The 21,391-nt window shown below is 46.3% G+C and overlaps 1 protein-coding gene across 1 annotated transcript in view; it reads left to right on the forward strand.

The window, feature by feature from the left end:
- Positions 1–21,391, forward strand: part of MDGA1 (MAM domain containing glycosylphosphatidylinositol anchor 1) — a 567,923-nt gene that overhangs the window by 413,475 nt on the left and 133,057 nt on the right.

Raw genomic sequence — 21,391 nt, forward strand, 5'->3', positions numbered from 1 at the left:
TTCAGGAATTCCCAATTAATCAGGATTCCCAATTAATCATTCCGAATCAATAATGGGTACTCACATAAATTCCAAATGTCTGCAGTGATCTTATCTCTCCAGTGCCAAACAGTGAGTATGAAGGCCATCTGCCCTCCTTCCTATTTATACTGAATCTGCTGTGACCTCACTTCCTCTAAAGTTTGAGGTGAATATTCTAAATTTAATATAAACATGCTGTGCAGTGGCTTGTATTCACTTAAGGTGGCCCAAACCTCTATATAATCAAATCTCTAATAGATTCTTTTAGGTTAATATATTTAATTTACTATTAGATAATGAATATATATATATATATATATATATAATGGATTAAAAAAGTATAAAAAGGAGGACATTTTTTACATGGGTTTGCATAATATCATGTGGAATTTAATTTATAGGGTGGGACTATACAGTATAGGTATGAGGATAAAGTTAGAAAGACTAAAAAAATGTATGCGTTTATACAGAACATAAACAAACTAAAAAGACCACTTTTTTTGTAAAAAGACTACCATAAAACAGATTAAAACAATAGAGTGCAGATGGATGATAAACTATAAAAAATGTTTACGAAATATAAAAAAAATACAATAAATATCTATGAAAAATAGCTTATCTTATTATGGAGGGTCAAGACAGGAGTGCCCAATACACCTCTATATAAAGGTTAGATGTAAACCTCTATATAATCACATATAATATATATGTCAAAATTTGTTCTGAAAATAAATTTGTAATTCTTTTTAAATCCACAAAAAAAATCTCTTTTTTTGCTCTATTTATTTATATATATATATATATATATATATATATTATATATATATATATATATATAATATACAATTTTTAAATTCATTGAGTCTTCCTGTAAATTTATGTTTTAAAACACCGGTGGTCGCCGAACCCCTAGCACCTTATAAACTAGCCAAATTCTTGGAGCACCTTACCAGTGCTAAAAACTCTAGGGACTGGCTGACGCCCTTTATTTAGGGAGTGTTTTTTAGTTGTCAAAGCTCTGACTTTTTTATCTGAGACTTTTCACCACCACATGTGGTGCTGCACTTTCGTTATATTTATATATATATGTGTATATACTGTATGTATGTATATATATATATATATATATATATATATATATGCTTACACACATATATAACACACCTCACCCCTCCCCCACACTCACCAAGCAGAGGATCAGCTGCACAGTTGTGGACAAGGCCCCCAAAATGCCGTGATCCACGGGGCTTCCGTGAATCCTGTTAGCTAATGGGACCGCTGAGGCTTTGCTGTGTGTCACTGTGGATGCCGGGGACTGGTGACTGGAGGAGCTCACACAGACTCCTCCAAACTGCAGGCCTCTTGCAGGTGCCGGCGCGGGCTCTGAATTTAAGCATGGCAAGTGCTACTGAGGGCGGGGACACACGGCATGCAGCATTTGGACCCACAGTCCTTCCTGCCTCCCCTTGCATGCGCACTCCATATTCTCAGGGGAAGGGGTGGTTGTAGTGGAGTACTGGAGCTGCAGGTCAGTGTGCGGGGCAGCGGGGGACTCAGACAAAATACGGAAGCCTCCCGCTAAATGCGGGAGAGTTGGCAAGTCTGGACTAGTGTAGAAAATGAACTAGACGCCCTGTTGGCGTTGAAACGCGTTAGGATACAGGTGTACCCTCTCATCATCTGAAGTCCAGCTCACTTTGAGCCAACACAGGAGATCAGTCCTTGACGGCCGCTGTACCGTACAGCTTTCTACCGCCCAGCTGACGTTCAGGTGCTCCGGTGCCTTCTGATCTCGTCGGCGGCATATTCAAGTGAGGCTGATTTGGAGCCCGGTAAGGAGACGCAACTCTAACATCGCCACTCAGAGCGTGGCTGGCTTTCACACACAGCCAGTGCAATATATCCGTGGCTCCAACAGTTCCTCTTCTACATCAGGTGAAGTGCAGGGAGGCTCAATCGGAGCTGCCCGTGGGAAGCAAGCCCAGCCGTTTCAGGTGAGAGCGCACTTACATCGTGTCACAGAGGTAACATCTAGCGGTCTGGGTCCGACAGCCTGTGCACGGCTACTTTCCACTCTAACCCGGCGGCTACCACAGACACCGCTCTCCCTCCCCCGTGCGGGGGTAAACGGCTGGCTGCACTAACATCACTCCGGGCTCTCCCTGCTAACACCACCACAGCAGCTTGGTTTTGGTGGACACAGCTCATCTGTCTATCCCTGCATTTATTTGAGTGCTTAAAACCCATCATAGGGACACTTTCCACTTACAGGAACATTGGAACTGATATATGTCCGTATGGAACAAGGACTGTTTGGGTCTTCTACATAATAAGTGAGTTATTATTGGCACACAGACCCATATGTTGGTTAAAAGAGCGTAATAATTATTACCACTATTGTTGAATTCATCACAATATCTTTTGGGGCCATATGTCATAATTATTAAATAATATCTGCATTATTATAATTCATTTGGGCATAGTGATTCTGTACCGTGTAGATTTATGATAATTTATTTATATTAATTGTACTCCCGGGAGAATTGCTGCTAATTTTTACAATAAATGTTTCTTTTTTGATTGTTGAGCGCAACTTGGTTTCTGTTTGTATTGAGTGTTTCTTTGAGGGATTGGCATTCCCTCTCCAAGTCGCTGCTGACAATCACATACACCACCACCCACCGAGCGCACAGTTTTATCGCTCTTGTAATGTTGTACAGAGTGCCTCAATATATAGGTAAAGGGAAATTATACAGTAAGTGAAAGGAATTTCTAGACTAAATCAGCAATTATATTTTATAAGGAAATAAAGCCCTTTATCTAACAGGCTGAATTAATAATTTTTCATTATATACTGTATATATGTGTGTGTGAATGTATGTATGTATTTATATATACAGATGGGTCCACCTTTATCTTGGCCTTTAATAGGATTAACTGTGCCAGGGCAGTCGGGTTTAATCCCCTGCACCAATTTTCTTTCTGCCACAGGGCACCAAAATGACTAGTTACGGCTCTCCCGGAATCTCCAGGAGACTCCAGGGGCCAAATGTAATAGAGTGAGAGTTTCAAAAAGTGAGAGATTTGGTAAGGTTATCCAGTTTTTTAAAGTGGCAATCATTTACACTAAAAAAAACCAGGTTGATCTTGCTGTGTAAATGATTGCCACTTTAAGAAGAAAAAAAAAACCCTGCAAAACCTTACCAAATCTCTCACTTTAAGCATACCTCCCAACTTTGAATGTTCCTAAATCGGGACACGTCCCGAAAAGGGGGCGTGACCTCGTGTGGGAGGGCGTGGCTACAATCGAGTGGACGTGGCCACACGCCGTGGGTCCGTTTAAGTCATTTTGGGGGCGTGCCCAGCGCTCCCTGAGCAGCTGGGCAGCCCTCGGCTCACTCCCTGCACTGAATAGATGCTGTGCGCGTGCGCACAGCATCTATTTAGAGATCACTCGCTGCTTTGCAGAGCAGCGGGTGATCAAAGCCTCCCCAACTGCCCCCCCGCCCGCGGGACACTGTGACCCGCGGGAGGGACAGCGGGACAGTGTCTGAATAGCGGGACTGTCCCGCTGAAATCGGGACAGTTGGGAGGTATGCTTTAAGAAACTCTCACTCTATTACATTTGGCCCCAGAACTTGGAGGAACTCTTCTGTGCTCCCAGAAGAGTAAACCTTCCTTATATATTCCGCACACACTTCACCAGTGAATCCTGGCAACATTGACGCTATTCACTATATCACTGTCCCTTCCACCTGAATCTCCCTGAGCACAGCAGAGAAAAGTCACTATAGCTCTTCGCCCTTGGTTAAATAGGTTCCTCAGTCGTCTTCCACCATTGCCCAGACTCAATAGGAGTCGTAACGTGGGTGGCTACTCTTACTCATTATGTCCACACCTTTAATGTACTGGGGCTCCACATATTTAGTGGTGGCCCTGTAGGGAGAGGAGTGGTAAGGAGACGAGATTGGTAGCTAGCTACAGTATGTAAAAACTAGAGATGTGCGCAGACCTTTGTGTTTTGGTTCTAATTTCATTCTCATGTTTTGCAAAACCACCCACAAGTGTTTTAGTTCGATTTTCGTTTTGGTTTAAAATCAATAAAAATAATCGATAATCACTGATAAAAATCGACAAACACAGCTAAAATCATATAAATTTTTGCAATCCAAAACCTGAAATTTCGAATTTAAAAATCAAAATTCTGAACCGCGGGAAGATCCGGGCCGGTATTCGGTTTGGATCGGATCTACTCAGGAAATGCGGATTGGGTTTTGGTTTTGCATCTGGATCTCTGCTCGTGCTTTGGATCTGGATTGGTTTTGCCAAAACCACCCTTTCCGGTTTTGGTTTTGGATCTAGATGATTTAAAAAAACAAACCATAAAAACAGCTAAAATCACAGAATTTGGGGGTAATTTTGATCCTACGGTATTATTAACCTCAATAACATTCATTTCCACTCATTTCCAGTCTATTATGGGCACCTCACACCTCACAATATTGTTTTTAGGCCAAGAGGTTGCACCGAGGTTGCTGGATGACTAAGCTAAGCGACACTAGTGGGCGGCATAAACACCTGGCCCATCTAGGAGTGGCACTGCAATGGCAGATAGGATGGAAGTTTTAAAAACTAGGCCCAGTGCTGCAAGTGTAGCGGTATCGGGCGGTACTGCGTACCGGTAAGAAATTCCCAGCCGGTACGCAGTACCGCCGGGCCACCAACTTGCAGACACCGGATGTCGGAGAGAGGAGATCGCAACATGCGCCTCTCCTCTCCTCCTGCCCAGTGTCCGGACTCTGGTGACCGGCGGTCTCTCTTCTTCCTGCGGCGGCATCGGCGTCCTGTATCTTGGACCTGGCGCTGGATCGTGAGCCAATCAGAGCTTGCAGTCCGGCAGCCAATCAGGAGCCGCCGCCACGAGCTCTGATTGGATCACGGATCGGCGCCAGATCTAAGATACAGGACGCCGACGCAGGAGGTGAGGAGACCAGACTGAGCGGGCAGGAGAGGTGCGTGCTGCACTTTCCTCTCCCCGACAGTCACACTGCACAGCCGGCCCCAGACAGCAGCTGCAACAGTGGTGAGTTGCTGTGCTGGGGGCATATCTGGCACTGTGGGGGCATGTGTATTTGGCATTGTGGGGGCATATCTGGCACTGTGGGGTCATGTGTATTTGTCAATGTGGGGGCATATCTGGCACTGTGGGGGCATGTGTATTTGGCAACGTGGTGGCATATGTTGCACTGTGGAAGCATGTGTATTTGGCACTGTGGGGGCATATCTGGTACTGTGGGGGCATAGGTGTATCTGGCACTGTGAGGGCATAGGTGTATCTGGCACTGTGAGTGCATGTGTATTTGGCACCGTGGGGGTATATCTGGCACCGTGGGGGCATATTTGCTATTGTGGGGGCATATGTGGCACCATGAGGGCATATGTGTATCTGGCACCATAGGGGCATATGTGTATCTGGCACTATTGGGGATATATGTGTATCTGGCACTGCACTATTGGGGTCATATGTGTATCACGCCTCCATTTTCATTGACAACGCCCCATGTGGCAAGTGACCACACCCATTTTTTGGCACTACTTGCACCACTGACTAGGCCACAAACAGCACATAATGCAAAGAAAAAAAATAGGTGCAAGATGGAATTGTCTTGGGCCCTCCTACCCACCCGGGCCCTCCTACCCACCCATATGTTGTTTAAACAGGACATGCACAGTTTAATAAACCCATCATTTCAGCGACAGGTGGTCCCCCTGGAAAAAGCTTGCCAAGTTCTCTGAATCATAGCTAGCTACAAACATACCACCTCCTTCTTTGATGACTTTTTACATTATGAGAAGAGGCAAGAGGAAGAGGACAGTGTCAAGAAGGTGATTAAAAATTAGAGAGGCACACGCAATCAGGAGCAACACACAGGCTTTCACCTCCACTCCAATCTTGGTGTGGAACAGAAAGGACTTCAACCAAGCAAATAAATAATTATTAATTACCACACAACTGGACAAACTGAAAAACTAGGGGCCAATGCCTCCGAATTTCTACCCCCTTCTCCATTTTCAGGGATTAAGATAATCTCGGATTTAATGCTGGGATGCAAATAAACTGGTGTATACCACAGGATCAAGATTGGATATTTTCCCCTCCATGGAGTCTGGAGATTTATTTTCTGAAAGTCTCATGGGTTTCTTTTTTTCCATTTTCTTATAGCATTTTTATTTACATATTTTGTGGCCAATGCCTTATTTTTGTTTTTCGCAGCTCCCAGTTACACGCATGTGAGCATCCCTGTGTGTCCCAGTTACACACATGTGAGCATACCTGTGTGTCTTGTTTATTTTTTTCATATTTAATTTTTAAATAAAGCAGGCCATTAGATGTTGTAGCAGCCCCTCCTGAGCCCCCACAGCAGCCCCGGATGGGGCAAGTTGAGTTTGGGTGGGTTCATTACAGTACTAAGCAGGACTGTACAATTATTTTTTTGTTATTGAGCCCCTACCCTAGTGGAGCTTACCACTCTACAATCGAAAATAATTTAATACTATAAGTAGGACTGTGGGAGGAAGCAATGCTAACCTCTGTGCCCACAGCATGCCTCAGCGTGGCAAGCCAGACATCTTCCTGGCTGTAAACCACCATGAGCCTCCATACTGGGCCTTATTCAGTAACCGTTTGTGCCTCACAGGAGTTACTGGCCCATCTAGTGCTGCAGTGCAATGGAAAGCTGATGCAATGCAAGATCACTGAAACTCTGTTCTTCTAACACTGCAAGGTCTTGCGATAACCCTACGCAGCCCTTAAGAAAAGAAGATCCCTGTACAAGAAATGCGTATCTTCTAAATAAATAATCCCAAAATGTGGAAAATCAATAATAGATCAAAATTATGGTTGACTAATTAGAGCCATTCATTTGAGTGAGTCCCTAACATGAAATAATTGAGAAGATCCTCTCTCTAATGCTCCATCAGAAAATATCACTTTTACCTCTCCAGCAGTTGCGCTGGATTATGATTCAGTCTCTTCTGAGTCACACTGACTTTGGCCACAAATGTGGTCTCTCCCCACTTTATTTAAAAACACTTCATCAAAATAGCAGTTTCCATTTCCACCTTTCCGGCTATGTTTTCACAAATCTGTTTGTGATGTTGAAGCTTGTTTCATATCTGCTCTAGGCTTTCATTTAAACCTAGGATCACATACAGCAGCACCCTTGGAATTATACGGTAGCACCCCTGGACTTATACAGTATAGGCAGCACCCCTGGAGAATTACACAGCACAGCAGACAGGCAACAGCACCCCTGGACTTAAATGGCAGTGGGGCAGCACCCCATGACTGATAGGGCAGAGGGGCAGCACCCCTGGAATGATGTGAAAAATAAAAGACGTGCAAGATGGAATTGTCCTTGGACCCTCCCACCCACCCTTATGTTGTATAAACAGAACATGCACACTTTAACAAACCAATCATTTCAACGTCAGGGTTTGCCACATGACTGTGGTTGAAATGATTGCTTTGTTTGGGCCCCCACCAAGAAAAGGTAATTAATCTCTCCTTGCACAAACTGGCTCTACAGTGGCAAGATGTCGTCCTCATCCTCAGATCCCCCCATTCAGTGTTTACATCCTCATCCTCACAGAGAAATAATATTTAAACAAACCACATAATTTAGTTGTCAGTGGACAGCTTACGCTATTACCCAAAGTTCTGAACTTGACAATGACTTATGATGAATGCGCTGCAGGTGACATATAAGGGAGGATGTTTCTAGGTGGTTAACGTCCTTACCCTTCTTATTATGGATTGACAAAGGCAACAGATAGCTTGACACCTGTTGTTCGGATTTGTGGAGAAATAATTCCACACCGAAGAGGTGGCTTTTTTGGTATTTTGCCCAGGCATGACAATGGTGTTTTTCATCCCATGGCCAACAACTGTCTCCACTGGTGCCTTATTCAAACAAACCACATCACCATCAGAATCCTCATCGTCAACTTCCTCCACAGTGCAAGCTACACCCATAGCCTCCTCATCCTGGTGTACTTCTACAGTGACATCCTCAATCTCAATATCAGCAACTGGACTGGCGGTGCTCCTCCCAGCACTTGCAGAGGGCATGCAAATGGTGGTAGGAGCCTCCTCTTCCCATACAGTGTTGTAAAGGTCAGGCCTAGACATCGCAACCGCGGACAGTGCCAGCACCCCTGTATTTTCACAACACCCCTGTAATTTTACAGCATACAATACAAGGTCAGTGTACATTTATTTTCACTGCACCCCTGTATGTTACAGCATACATGGCCAGCGTATTTTTATTTTAACAGCAGCACCCCAGAATTTTTAGATCATACAAGACAGGGCCAGTGTACTTTTATTTTAACAACAGCACCCCTGTATTTTTAAAGCATACCGGACCAGTGTACTTTTATTTTAACAACAGAACCCCTGTATTTTTACAGCATACAGGACCAGTGTACTTTAATTTTAACAGCTGCACCCCTGTATTTTTACAGCGTACAGGACCAGTGTACATTTATTTTCAATGCACCTCAGAATAATTTTTATAGTATACAAGACAGGGCCAGTGTACATTGATTTTCACTGAACCCCAGAATTTTTACAACATACAAGACAGGGCCAGTGTAGTTTTATTTTAACAGCAGCACCCCTGTATTTTTACAGCATACAAAGCCAGTGTACATTGATTTTCACTGCACCCCAGAATTTTTACAGCATACAAGACAAGGCCAGTGTACATTTATTTTACTGCACCCCTGAATTTTTTACAGCAAACAAGACAGGGCCAGTGTACATTTCTTTTACTGCACCCCAAAATTCGTACAGCATACAAGACAGGGCCAGTGTACATTTAATTTACTGCACCCCTGAATTTTTTCAGCATACAAGACAGGGCCAGTGTACATTTATTTTGACTGCACCCCAGATTTTTTACAGCCAGCACCCCTGCATTTTTACAGCATACAGGAGGACAGTGCCCCCTGTTCAACACAGTGAGAGCCAGGACAGCAACACTCATGTACAGCTGCAGCACCCCTAACAGCACATGAAACACCGGTGACCGCCAGGACAGCACCCCTAACAGCACAGTGACAAGACAGCACCCCTAACAGCACACTTAGAGATCACATGCTGACCCCACCCGACGCCACCACACACACAGAGACAGAGGTATGTCTCCCTCACTCTCCATGTCCGGAGTGAAAATGGCTGCGACGCACGGCTGTTTATATGTAATTCAAAACCCGCGAGAATCCGACAGCGGGATGATGATGTTTTGCCTTGTTCTGGTTTCCGAGTCTGGCGGGAAGTCCCGAGCCGGACTCGGAAACTGGCTTGGAACGGGGTGTTTGGGGGGGGTTTGGGGTTCTCTGGGAACTGAACCCGCTCATCTCTAATATAAACATACTGGATTAATATCACAGAACCTAGCTTTACATAATGTAGTAGATATAGTGCTGGGCCACCAACCCTGAGGCCACATCGGGGATGTGAAAAATAATGCAAACATCATTCCGTTCACTCCCTTCAAGCCTGAAAACCCGGGGACTGTGTGGCTGTATCCTACATCTCTTCCCACCCCAGGCCCCTTGCCTCTCCTGCTAATCCCTAACAGATCTGTGCATTATAACATTCCAGCTGCAGCTACGGCACTTCGCACCGATGTCAGCGTGTAATTTGTACTCCTGCCAGCGTAGCCTTCTCATTTCCAGTGATTACCCTGCAGCCAATATGTTCTACACTGTAAATACAACACAAATATATTTTATCTAACAAGAAAAGAACCTGTTTCCTGTCAAGGTGAGCCTGCTGTGTGCTTCTCATTAATGTATTTACAGTAACGTGGACATCTTCTCATAGAAAACATCATTTGTTCTCAGCGCTTCGCTCCTTGACCCGAGAGCCAGCAGAATGCAGTTATCATGGACCCATTATCAAAAATATGAGATCTCACAAATCATCTGTCACTTTTCTTTCGCTGCTAATAGCAGCTGCTCTTCCAGGCACAGACACTTCATTACTGCCCAGCCGGGGCTGGAGACCCCGTCTCAGCAGATGTTGGAGCGTGCGTCTTGGCAGGTTCTGATAATATAAGTGCAGTCTCCCATTCTGCGCAGCCACCATCCTCTGTAATGTGTTTGTACTTGTGGCTGCAAACTGCGCAGAGAGTGCGGCTGAGCCTCCTTGCATCCGAGGTTATAGAAATCCATACGGCTGCTGGGATAAGGAGACCTCCTATCTACTTGTTATGCGCATCTTCCTGATTTTTTGACTTATGTGGAGACGTTTGGTGGATTAGAAGAGAAGTGGGATCATTCGGGGGAAACTGGGGCCTATTAATAAAAATGCGCCAATGTGGGTGTTTATATTTAAAAAAAATCTGGTAAAGCTGCAACATAGGGCATGAAAAAAGGGTTAATTTACTAATTTGCTGGGCCAGCCTTTGCCGACGTGTGCGTGGACCACGGAATAAGACATTGCACAAGTGGTTTCCTTATGCGATCACGAGTCTGAGGTGGCGATAATAGAACTGGTATTTTGGCAGTACGAGAATGGGTTCTATGTACCTTGGAGAGAGAGATAAAGTGGACGGAGATAAAGTACCACCCAAACAGCTCCTAACTGCCATGTTACAGGCTCTGTTTGAAAAATGACAGATAGGAACTGATTGGTTGTTACTTTATCTTCGCCCACTTTTTCTCTCTCCAAGGCTTAGTAAATAAACCCCTACATAGACCCCGTATGATGAACCATGGCTGCAGACGTCAACTAGGATTTACGGGCAACAATGAGACATGAGGTACATTGTACCTCATGCTGACTCAGCAGTGTCAGTGCTACTTGCTAGTGAATTGACTGGATGAATATTGTCCCAGAACACACCATGGCTGCCCCCAGTGTATAATGGCCTCCTCGGTACAGTTACTAAACACTTTGTGCACCAGAGTGTTTACGGTAGTTTCTGTAGGTCTCAGAGACGCCCCTGATCTCACACCCATTAAAGGAACCGGTTTCTATATTACTTTAAGCAATCCATGACTTCTACGTAGATGACTGCAGCGCATTTGCTTTCTGATATACAGTACGAGTGTAGAATAAACAGAGGACGCAGCTGCTGCATGAAAATATGCCAATGCCACAGGAGGCGTCTAGTGTAATTAGGTGCCACATGCCGGCTTCTGGGATTCGCAACTGCGTCCAAAGACTTGTCCATCTGAGTAACACTCAGGATACTGAGGATGACCGGGGAATTCATGCAGACCCTGGCATCACCACTCCTACAAAATGAGGGGAAATGACCCCATTTTGTAAAAATGGTCTCGTCCACCCACAAAATGGGCGGAGCATGTCAATCATGCGCAGTACTACAAACATCAGAAGTAAACCATTAGGCCCACATCACGCACGTACAGTGTATGCAGGGTTGGACTGGCCCACAGGGGTACAGGGGAAACCACCGGTGGGCCCTACTGCCTGGGGGCCCACCCCCTCCTCTAGGGATCAGGTTCTAGACTCTGCTGTTACTAATCTAGTACATTATCTTGCATGCACTACAGTATTTACTGTATATATTTATCTAGGGGACCAACACTTGCAAAATTGTTAGGTAAACCAATGTGGTGGCTGGGCACACCCCCTCTAGAGACTGGCCACACCCCTAAACATGGGCCCCTACCACTGTAGTGTATGAGGCTGATGCAGGGTTAAATGCGCACCTATTTGCAGTGTATATCATGTGTGTTTTTTGCACTATGCATGCGTCAAAGTTGTGAGTATGGGGAACGCAAAGGCATAACCGTGTGGTAATGGTGTGTGTGCAGATAGTAAATACGTGTTGCCGTAACTGCAAACTTGCTTCATCACCACGCCTTGCGGTTGTAATAAATACTGTACACCCCTTAGAATCACTTATTCCAAAAAATTGGTGTTTAGTTTTCATATAAACTTTGTTCAACTCTTCTTGTAGTTTACGCTTGCAGGACCCACCCCCCCCCCCTCCATTGTCTGTTATTGCAGACCTGCGCCTCTGTTTTCTGGGTACGTAGGTATGTGTCACCAGCAGGCGCAGCCAGGGTAATTACGGGGAATTGTACTTATCACATTGGAGGTTAATAACTTCTTTCTGTTAGGGTCTGCCGGAGCTACTGCCTACGCTGTTGGAGAATGAAGCCACAGGGACTGAAAACTAAATTCTCCGACTTACACATTTCGCAGCACACATTTCCTATGCCCCAATGGCCGGGCGCCAGAACACATTAAATAAAAATGCCAGGGCTGCTGATATTAAGCTTTCTCCGCAAACCATCATAATAGCACAAAACACTTTTTATTGGTCTAATAACAAACTGGGAAAGTGCAGCAAGCTGCTCGCCGGATATCATATAATGGATGTGTTTAATAGTGCGGCCTCCAGTGGGGTTTATTTCGGAGTTCACTGTACAGCACAGACATGAGTAATGGAGATCCCCGCGCCATGTCTGTATGGCATCTGCTGGGAAGCTGACGAGCGGTGAAGCTGCTCAGGAATCCACAGTCTGAGTGCATTAGGTTCTGACCACCTTCTCGTCCGCTCTGAGAGTTTCCGTGTTATTAATATATTATAGCTTATAAATGTACCAGTATAGCACAAGTCAAGTAGCAGACAGTCCCGGTTGTTCCTCCATCTTGTATTAAACCCATCTGAGCACGGAAAGTGACTGCAGCAAACAATGTTTCATTCTTAACCCATTGACCAACATTTTGACTCACCCCGGTGACTAATATATGCTGTCATCACATCAGTGGGAGCGTCATGGGAACCATATATGCGCCCACATTAGGTTCAGGTCCATCCATTTGTACCATATACCGTCAGAGGCTACTTTTCTCTGTATAAGAGGAATTGCCAGCCTCTGGAGTGTTGTGTCACACCTATAGAAATATGAGTATAACCAACATGAATTGTAGCTGCTTTGTTTCATTTACAATTTAAGGCCCAGTTTTATCAAGAGTGACAAATAGCACGGTGACAAAGTACCAACCAATCAGCTCATATCTGTCATTTCTCTGACGTCCTAGTGGATGCTGGGACTCCGTCAGGACCATGGGGATTAGCGGCTCCGCAGGAGACAGGGCACAAAAATAAAGCTTTAGGATCAGGTGGTGTGCACTGGCTCCTCCCCCTATGACCCTCCTCCAAGCCTCAGTTAGGTTTTTGTGCCCGTCCGAGCAGGGTGCAATCTAGGTGGCTCTCCTAAAGAGCTGCTTAGAAAAAGTTTTTAGGTTTTTTATTTTCAGTGAGTCCTGCTGGCAACAGGATCACTGCATCGAGGGACTGAGGGGAGAGAAGTGAACTCACCTGCGTGCAGGATGGATTGGCTTCTTAGGCTACTGGACACCATTAGATCCAGAGGGATCGAACACAGGCCCAGCCATGGAGTCCGGTCCCGGAGCCGCGCCGCCGACCCCCCTTGCAGATGCTGAAGATTGAAGAGGTCCAGAAACAGGCGGCAGAAGACTTTTCAGTCTTCATGAGGTAGCGCACAGCACTGCAGCTGTGCGCCATTGTTGTCAGCACACTTCACACCAGCGGTCACGGAGGGTGCAGGGCGCTGGGGGGGGCGCCCTGGGCAGCAATGTATAATACCTTCTTATGGCTAAAAATACATCACATATAGCTCTTGAGGCTATATGGATGTATTTAACCCCTGCCAGATATCACAAACTCCGGGAGAAGAGCCCGCCGAAATAGGGGGCGGGGCTTATTCTCCTCAGCACACAGCGCCATTTTCCTGCTCAGCTCCGCTGTGAGGAAGGCTCCCAGGACTCTCCCCTGCACTGCACTACAGAAACAGGGTAAAACAGAGAGGGGGGGCACTTTTTTTGGCGATATTACTATATTTAAGCTGCTATAAGGATACAACACTTATATAGGGTTGTTCCCATATATATTATAGCGCTTGGGTGTGTGCTGGCAAACTCTCCCTCTGTCTCCCCAAAGGGCTAGTGGGGTCCTGTCTTCAATAGAGCATTCCCTGTGTGTCTGCTGTGTGTCGGTACGTGTGTGTCGACATGTATGAGGACGATGTTGGTGTGGAGGCAGAGCAATTGCCGGTAATGGTGATGTCACCCCCCAGGGAGTCGACACCGGAATGGATGGCTTTGTTTATGGAATTACGTGATAATGTCAGCACATTACAAAAATCAGTTGACGACATGAGACGGCCGGCAAACCAGTTAGTACCTGCCCAGGCGTCTCAGACACCGTCAGGGGCTTTAAAACGCCCTTTACCTCAGTCGGTCGACTCATAACCCAGACACGGACACTGAATCTAGTGTCGACGGTGAAGAAACAAACGTATTTTCCAGTAGGGCCACACGTTATATGATCACGGCAATGAAGGAGGTTTTACATATCTCTGATACTGCAAGTACCACAAAAAGGGGTATTATGTGGGGTGTGAAAAAACTACCTGTAGTTTTTCCTGAATCAGAGGAATTGAATGATGTATGTGATGAAGCGTGGGTTAACCCAGATAGAAAAGTGCTAATTTCAAAAAAGTTATTGGCATTATACCCTTTCCCGCCAGAGGTTAGGGCGCGCTGGGAAACACCCCCTAGGGTGGATAAGGCGCTCACACGCTTATCAAAACAAGTGGCGTTACCGTCTCCTGATACGGCCGCCCTCAAGGATCCAGCTGATAGGAGGCTGGAAACTACCCTAAAAAGTATATACACACATACTGGTGTTATGCTGCGACCAGCCATCGCCTCAGCCTGGATGTGCAGTGCTGGGGTGGTCTGGTCGGATTCCCTGACTGAAAATATTGATACCCTGGATAGGGACAGTATTTTATTGACTTTAGAGCAATTAAAGGATGCTTTTCTTTATATGCGAGATGCTCAGAGGGATATTTGCACTCTGGCATCGAGAGTAAGTGCGATGTCCATATCTGCCAGAAGAAGTTTATGGACGCGACAGTGGTCAGGTGATGCGGATTCCAAACGGCATATGGAAGTATTGCCGTATAAAGGGGAGGAATTATTTGGCGTCGGTCTATCGGATCTGGTGGCCACGGCAACTACCGGGAAATCCACCTTTTTACCTCAGACCCCCTCCCAACAGAAAAAGACACCGTCTTTTCAGCCGCAGTCCTTTCGGTCCTATAAGAACAAGCGGGCAAAAGGACAGTCATATCTGCCCCGAGGCAGAGGAAAGGGTAAGAGAGGGCAGCAAGCAGCTCCTTCCCAGGAACAGAAGCCCTCCCCGGGTTCTGCAAAGCCCTCAGCATGACGCTGGGGCTTTACAAGCGGACTCAGGAGCGGTGGGGGGTCGACTCAAGAATTTCAGCGCGCAGTGGGCTTGCTCACAGGTGGACCCCTGGATCCTGCAGGTAGTATCTCAGGGTTACAGGTTGGAATTCGAGAAGTCTCCCCCTCGCCGGTTCCTGAAGTCTGCTTTGCCAACGTCTCCCTCAGACAGGGCGACGGTATTGGAAGCCATTCACAAGCTGTTTTCTCAGCAGGTGATAGTCAAGGTACCCCTCCTACAACAGGGAAAGGGGTATTACTCCACGCTATTTGTGGTACCGAAGCCGGACGGCTCGGTAAGACCTATTCTAAATCTGAAATCTTTGAACCTGTACATACAGAAATTCAAGTTGAAGATGGAGTCACTCAGAACAGTGATAGCGAATCTGGAAGAAGGGGACTTTATGGTGTCCCTGGACATAAAAGATGCTTACCTGCATGTCCCAATTTGCCCTTCACATCAAGGGTACCTCAGGTTCGTGGTGCAAAACTGTCATTATCAGTTTCAGACGCTGCCGTTTGGATTGTCCACGGCACCTCGGGTCTTTACCAAGGTAATGGCCGAAATGATGATTCTTCTGCGAAGAAGAGGCGTATTAATTATCCCTTACTTGGACGATCTCCTAATAAGGGCAAGGTCCAGAGAACAGCTGGAGGACGGAGTAGCACTAACCCAAGTAGTGCTGCAACAACACGGGTGGATTCTGAATTTTCCAAAATCTCAGTTGACCCCGACAACACGTCTGCTGTTCCTGGGAATGATTCTGGACACGGTTCAGAAAAAGGTGTTTCTTCCGGAGGAGAAAGCCAAGGAGTTATCCGAACTTGTCAGGAACCTCCTAAAACCAGGAAAAGTGTCTGTGCATCAATGCACAAGAGTCCTGGGAAAGATGGTGGCTTCTTACGAAGCGATTCCATTCGGCAGATTCCACGCACGAACTTTTCAGTGGGATCTGCTGGACAAATGGTCCGGATCGCATCTGCAGATGCATCAGCGGATAACCTTATCGCCACAGACAAGGGTGTCTCTTCTGTGGTGGTTGCAGAGTGCTCATCTGTTAGAGGGCCGCAGATTCGGCATACAGGACTGGGTCCTGGTGACCACGGATGCCAGTCTGAGAGGCTGGGGAGCGGTCACACAGGGAAGAAACTTCCAGGGAGTATGGTCAAGCCTGGAGATGTCTCTTCACATAAATATACTGGAGCTAAGAGCGATTTACAATGCTCTAAGCCTGGCAAAACCCCTGCTTCAGGGTCAGCCGGTGTTGATCCAGTCGGACAACATCACGGCAGTCGCCCACGTAAACAGACAGGGCGGCACAAGAAGCAGGAGAGCAATGGCAGAAGCTGCAAGGATTCTTCGCTGGGCGGAAGATCATGTGATAGCACTGTCAGCAGTGTTCATTCCGGGAGTGGACAACTGGGAAGCAGACTTCCTCAGCAGAGTATTGCGCCAGGTCAAGAGACCCTCAGGCAATAGCTGTGGACGCTCTGGTAACACCGTGGGTGTTCCAGTCAGTGTATGTGTTTCCTCCTCTGCCTCTCATACCAAAAGTACGGAGAATTATACGGCAAAGGGGAGTAAGAACGATACTCGTGGCTCCGGATTGGCCAAGAAGAACTTGGTACCCGGAACTTCAGGAGATGCTCACGGAAGATCCGTGGCCTCTACCTCTAAGACGGGACCTGATTCAGCAGGGACCGTGTCTATTCCAAGACTTACCGCGGCTGCGTTTGACGGCATGGCGGTTGAACGCCGAATTCTAAGGGAAAAAGGCATTCCGGAAGAGGTCATTCCTACACTGGTAAAAGCCAGGAAGGAGGTGACTGCACAACATTATCACCGCATTTGGAGAAAATATGTTGCGTGGTGTGAGGCCAGGAAGGCCCCCACGGAGGAATTTCAACTGGGTCGATTCCTACATTTCCTGCAAACAGGATTGTCTATGGGCCTCAAATTGGGGTCCATTAAGGTTCAAATTTCGGCCCTGTCGATTTTCTTCCAGAAAGAATTGGCTTCAGTTCCTGAAGTCCAGACTTTTGTAAAAGGAGTACTACATATACAGCCCCCGGTTGTGCCCCCAGTGGCTCCGTGGGACCTTAATGTAGTTTTGGATTTTCTCAAATCCCATTGGTTTGAGCCACTCAAATCGGTGGATTTGAAATATCTTACGTGGAAAGTATCCATGCTACTGGCCCTGGCTTCAGCCAGGAGAGTATCAGAATTGGCGGCTTTATCGTATAAAAGCCCATATCTGATTTTCCATTCGGACAGGGCAGAACTGCTGACGCGTCCTCAGTTTCTGCCTAAGGTGGTGTCAGCGTTTCACCTGAACCAGCCTATTGTGGTGCCTGCGGCTACTAGCGATTTGGAGGATTCCAAGTTGCTGGACGTTGTCCGGGCATTGAAAATATATATTTCAAGGACGGCTGGAGTCAGAAAATCTGACTCGCTGTTTATACTGTATGCACCCAACAAGCTGGGTGCTCCTGCTTCTAAGCAGACGATTGCTCGTTGGATTTGTAGCACAATTCAACTTGCACATTCTGTGGCAGGCCTGCCACAGCCTAAATCTGTCAAGGCCCATTCCACAAGGAAGGTGGGCTCATCCTGGGCGGCTGCCCGAGGGGTCTCGGCATTACAACTCTGCCGAGCAGCTACGTGGTCGGGGGAGAACACGTTTGTAAAATTCTACAAATTTGATACCCTGGCTAAAGAGGACCTGGAGTTCTCTCATTCGGTGCTGCAGAGTCATCCGCACTCTCCTGCCCGTTTGGGAGCTTTGGTATAATCCCCATGGTCCTGACGGAGTCCCAGCATCCACTAGGACGTCAGAGAAAATAAGATTTTACTTACCGATAAATCTATTTCTCGTAGTCCGTAGTGGATGCTGGGCGCCCATCCCAAGTGCGGATTGTCTGCAATACTTGTACATAGTTATTGTTACAAAAAAATCGGGTTGTTATTGTTGTGAGCCGTCTGTTCAGAGGCTCCTACGTTTGTCATACTGTTAACTGGGTTCAGATCACAAGTTGTACGGTGTGATTGGTGTGGCTGGTATAAGTCTTACCCGGGATTCAAAATCCTTCCTTATTGTGTACGCTCGTCCGGGCACAGTATCCTAACTGAGGCTTGGAGGAGGGTCATAGGGGGAGGAGCCAGTGCACACCACCTGATCCTAAAGCTTTATTTTTGTGCCCTGTCTCCTGCGGAGCCGCTAATCCCCATGGTCCTGACGGAGTCCCAGCATCCACTACGGACTACGAGAAATAGATTTATCGGTAAGTAAAATCTTATTTTTTCAAACACAGCCAGTGACGTGTCAGTTAGGAGCTGATTGGGTGGTACTTTATCACCGTGCTTTTTATCACTCTTCAAGGCTTGATAAATGGGGGCCTAAGAGTCTATTTAACTATTCTTACACTAACTATAAATCTGTATCACAGAAACAGAGCCGCAATTTCCCATTCCACGTCTCTGTAAAGGATTGTTTTCCTCCTCGGCAATGTAGTGTTGCTGGCGAAAGGTCACAGTGATATTCACACAGGGGACAAATCAAAGGCTTTCAAGGCTTTGGAAGTCTCCATGGCCAGGTATAGGGTAACAACTTCTCACAGCTTTTCGTCGACTAATGAAATGTGGAAGTACGAGGCGCCAAATAGGTGAACTTCGGAGAAAGGTACGATTTCTCCTGTGTGGCCCTTTTGGTAAATTAAGAAAAAATGAGAAAAGCCCTCATTTTTGGGGAGTGCCCGCAAATATAAAGGACCCCTGTATGTACTGTATGGGGAATGCAGAAGATACAATATTAAAGATATCAGCTTTGAGCCCCCATTTTCATTCATAAAAGCAGTCTGCACAGGTGTCTATGGGGGCTGCTTTAATGCCATATTTACCAAGCTTCAGCACCAATAACGGTGTCTTCAGATGGCGTTGGTCATTGTAGCCCATGATTTTTTCAAGAGAGGGCGGCAGCTTCACTTGGTAACAATAGCAGCTCCAGAGCTGGCCCTAGCCAATTTCATGCCCTAGGAAAGATTTTGGCTGCCAATTTGTGGGCTACATGCTAAAGCAGACGGTATTTACCCTGCACAGAAAAGGTATGTTCCAGATAGAAACTTACCTGCTTTTGCTGCCTTGCTTCCAAAGGCCCAATGTGGACTAAAGTGTGTTCAACACATTTGGGGTGCAGGGAGCATTTAGACATTATACTTTTTTAATATCATTGTCAGTATATCATTGTGCAATTATATTGGTAAGATCCCCCACAAGTTAGTTGCCCTGGCCCCCAACAGAGCTTAGGGACTAATTCAGACCTGATCGCTTGCTAGCTGTTTTTTGCAGTCCTGCGTTCACATAGTCGCCGCCCACGTGTATTTTAGATGTGTAAGTGTGCGATCTCATGTGCAGCCGAGCTGTCCAAAAAGATTTTGTGCAGTTTCTGAGTAGTCCAGGACTTACTCAGCCGCTGCGATCACCTCAGCCTGCCCGGGACCGGAATTGACGTCAGACACCTGCCCTGCAAACGCTTGGGAACGCCTACGTTTTTCTAACCACTCCCAGAAAACGGTCAGTTGACACCCACAAATGCCCTCTTCCTGTCAATTACCTTGCGCTCGCCCGTGCAAATGGATTCTTTGCACAAGCCCATCGCAGAGCAACGAACCGCTTTGAACCTGTGTGACGCGCCTGCGCATTGCGGTGCATGCGCGGTTCTGACCTGATCGCAGCGCTGCAAAAAACGCTAGCGAGCGATCAGGTCTGAATTACTCCCTTAATGCGGCGTTGGTGCTCCTGGTACAAATTATACTGTTTCTGAGTTATACGTATTTTCAGGTATTTACCTCAGCATCTTTTACTTGGAGCACAAATTTATCCCCCTCTAATGAGCTGAACAGTTGGCAGGGGGAGCTGTATCAAGCCTTGGAAGAGATAAAGTTGAGAAGTTGCCCAAAGCAACCAATCAGCTTGTAACTGTCATTTATTTAGCACAGTCTTTGAAATTGCAGCTGATTGGATGCTTTGGGTACCTTCTTCACTTTGTTTCTCCCTGAGACTTGATGCACCTCCCCTTGTGTGTGGTGGTACTACCAGCAGCAGTGGCGTAGCCAGAACTTTGTGAGCCCTACAGCAACACTTTGAAGGGGCTCCTGTCTCAATGTTTCTCTCGTTATGTCACAATGAAGGACTGCCAGTTCACCTGTGACAGGGAAGGCGGGCCCCTCTCAGCTCTGGGCCCCATAGCAGCTGCACACCCGGCACCTATAGTAGCTACGCCCTTGCCTAGCAGTTACAATGAAACCTGGAAATTTAACCTTTTTTTAATATTTCATTTGTTTTTGGATTATTCATGTTATAAATGACTCTTATGAAGCTAAATTCACAAATCTTAAGAGGATTGCACGATTGTAACAGAAATCAGAGTCAGGCATTACTTGTTTCATACTAGGGCTGACTTTAAAAATGATCTTAGACTGAATTTAAAGCGAAAGGGCCTGAGGCAGTGCTGGACATTAATCATCCGTATGTATATTCATCCTTATGCCTTGCTGCACAAAGCTTGAAGTTGGGCAGCCCCTGTGTGCATTCTGATATCCGGATGATAGGTAGTGTCTAGGTATACAGTCAATAAGTCGATAACATATGGTCGACAGGTACCAAAGGTTGACAGATAAAAGGTTGACAGTGCTTAAAGTTGACAGGTAACAAAGGTTGACAGTTTTTTTTAAGTTTTCCCAACATATACTTGATATACTATCCACGTGGACTACGATTAGGAATAGTAACCAGCGCTAGCAGAGAGAGTCTCCCTGCCCTTACCTTGGCGAGCAAAGAGAGCCCGCGAGGCTACATTTTTGTACTGATGGTGGTCACATATGATGAATTATACAAGACTTCACCTAAAGAACTTATGTCGACCATTTGTGTGCCCGGCATATCGATCTTCTGACCCTGTTGATTTTTTTTGTACTTGTCGACTTGAGCACTGTCGACCTTTTATACCTGTTCACCGATTATTGTCGACCTATCTAAATACTGTAGATCTT

Source organism: Pseudophryne corroboree, chromosome 4 (assembly GCF_028390025.1).
Source record: "Pseudophryne corroboree isolate aPseCor3 chromosome 4, aPseCor3.hap2, whole genome shotgun sequence".
Taxonomy (NCBI): domain Eukaryota; kingdom Metazoa; phylum Chordata; class Amphibia; order Anura; family Myobatrachidae; genus Pseudophryne; species Pseudophryne corroboree.